The following is a 2,973-nucleotide window of genomic DNA, read 5'->3' as shown; positions in this document are numbered from 1 at the left end:
TCCACGAGGTTAGTACACCTCACATCATTCATCCATAGGGTTAGTACACCCCCTCCGCGAGGTTTGTACACCTCACATCATTAATTCATCCATAGGGTTGGTACACCCTTCACGAGGTTTGCACACCTCATTTATCCAAAGCCCAGTTTTCACATTAGCCCACAAGCCCAATTTCCATATTGGCCCACAAAGCCCAGCTCGCCTGGCCCATAAGCCAGTCTCTAAACTGGCCCACCAAGCCCAGTTTTACCTGGCACTTTTAGTCTTCTTCTGAGATTTCGACCCTCTGCTAAGCAATGGTCGAACTCTCTTTGTCGCATTCTTCATTGATTTTGGCCATCATATCTACTTGGATTGGTCTTTTACTTTTTCTCTTTCTCTTTTGAAACCCAGACAACATTAGTGTTTCTATCTTTACTTAGCTTTTACTCTAATAATACGAAAATATCAAATTTTCATATTATCTGGTAATATCTGAGTAAAGAGGGGCAGTTGTCAACACCCAATTTCGTCCGGGTAACTGAATAATAGGACTTAGTTTTTGTTTTTGTCTTATTTTCAATTTTGTTTTAATTTTTATTTTATTTTTTTAGTTTTTTGGTATTTGATTTAGCTTTCTTATTATTATTAGATTTTGTTTTATTTCCTATTTGAAAAAAATATATATATAAAAAAATAAATAAGAAAAGAAATGAAAAAAAAAGAAAAGAAAAGGAAAACGAAAAAAAGAAGAAAAAACGTGAACGAAAAAAAACGAAAAAAAGAATGATAAAAAAAAAGGAAATACAGTGTAGTTTTTGTCTTTTAGTAAAAAAAAAAAAGAAAAAGTAAAAGAAAAAGAAAGGTTTTGGCTGGGATAGGAGCAGTGTGTACGGGGTTGGACAGCGAGGGAGCAAGAAATGATTTTTGCAGGCACGATTGGGTTGGCAGACACGGTGTGGATTAACAGAGGACATACTGGCAAAGAGGGAACAGATGGAGGCCTTCAGTGAGAGGCAGACCATCCTCACACACACACTCCACTCCTCTCTCCCCTAAACCACAACCACCCCAACCACATTTCCTTTTTCACTACCAATTCCTCCCTCTTGACACTTCACCTTTTATTCATTTTCTCATCCCATCATCATCATTCATCCTTGACTAACTGCCTCCATCACATAAATCCAAAACAAAAGAAAAAAACAGAGAAGAACCAATCACGCACAGATGCTCCCCTCCATGTTCTTCAACACTTGAAAATAGAGAAAAACTCGCCCATTTCTTAACCTCTACTGTGTTTTCCTACCGTCATCACAACAGCCCATCTCAATACATAAAACGGAAACAAACACAACAGTATCACCTCCTCCGAAACCAATTCCTCCATCATGCCCAACCACAAGAACAGACACCCCTTTTGTTCACTACCATTTCATCCCAATTCTTGAAGCATCAAACCCTTATCACAAACACCTCATCTGCATATTCTCAAACAAAAATAGAGAGACAAAAATTAACCTCCATCTCCATCACGCTTCCCATTTGCTATCCTAAACCATTCCCAAACACAATTTAGTTCAATATCCACTTCCTTTTATCCCAACAGTACATACCAGAAAACCATATCTCCCATCATCTTCAACCCAAGCACTTTGAGTCTCTNCTCTGGATCGTCGGAGCTCACCTCATCACGGTGTTCCAAAGTTCTCTTGCCACAACAATTCGAGCTCGCGGCTATTTCCAGTGAGACTACCGCACCGACTCCTTCGTTTTCCACGAGAATAACGAAGCGTTCTGGGCCAAATTCTTCATCCAGTTCTCCCATTAGACTTGAGACTGATACCAGATCTTGTGATTGTCATTGTGGCTGCAACTTCTGGTGGCATTGTCTTTGATTTTGCTAGGCAACCAATGATGATAGATAGTTGCTAGCAGAATCGACCATTGGACCAAAGGGATTGAATTTGTTGGTGAAGAAATGAATTGAAGGAAGAAAATGGCGCAACCATCATCATCGTCTTTATTGCCATCGAAGTCCGATGCGGAGGGAAAACAGAAAAGGGTGGTAGAGGGCGATGGCGTTTTCGATGATGGTGTTGTCGCCGACAATGTTCTTGGCCAACCAGGAAGAGTGGTGGTGACCCGCTTCGCCAACAAAGACTCTGGTCTGAGGGGAAGCACGCGACGATGGTTGTTGGCAGGGAGTTACTCTCGCGTGAGAGAAAGAAATCGAAAAGGAAAGGAGGGAGGAGGGTCGTTGTCGGCGACGCCGTGGACCTAGGTTTACGGTGGCCGGAAGGTGAGTGGTGGCCACGAGCAACGGAGAGGCAATGCTCTGGTTTCATTCGTCCAGAAGAGAAGAATTGGGGCTGATTGCACAAATGGGGAATTCATTCGAACCCCTAGCGTTTCTGATTTAGGGCAAGGTGGTCTGGGCCTGGCTATGGGCTCCCCATCCTCTCTTCTTGCACTCTGATAAGCTGTCGTTGAAGCTATCAAATTAATACTACTTTTCAAGGCAACTTCAGTATTGCCTAATAGTATTCAAGAAAGTAGATAGGGCTAAAGTAACCGTAAGTCGTCTCCCAACGAACACGGAATTGCTTTTGAATATCTGAAACTTATGAATGCTATGCAATGCTTAAGAACAAAATTGAGGATTTTTAAAGGTTGTTGTAAAAGAAATAGAAAACTTAAAAACANTTATGAAGAAACAGGCTAATTCCACTACTTTTCCAAAATAGATTCATCATCGGTTATTCACAAATCATTGTTCAATTGATTATTGTTTAAGTTTCAAATTAATTAAAGTACATTCTTAATTAATTTGAGGGCGATCATGCAATTAATCAAAGTACATTCTCAATCAAATGCAAGACCTTTCTAGATTATTCAAAATAAATTCAACCAAAGTACATTCTCAATCAAGTTTATTATGTTTAATCATGTCTATTCTTAAATCTCTTAACCAAATTAAAAGTTAATCAATCA

Source organism: Vigna radiata, chromosome 7, assembly GCF_000741045.1.
Source record: "Vigna radiata var. radiata cultivar VC1973A chromosome 7, Vradiata_ver6, whole genome shotgun sequence".
Classification (NCBI taxonomy): Eukaryota; Viridiplantae; Streptophyta; class Magnoliopsida; order Fabales; family Fabaceae; genus Vigna; species Vigna radiata.
Note: the sequence above shows the minus strand (reverse complement) of the source record.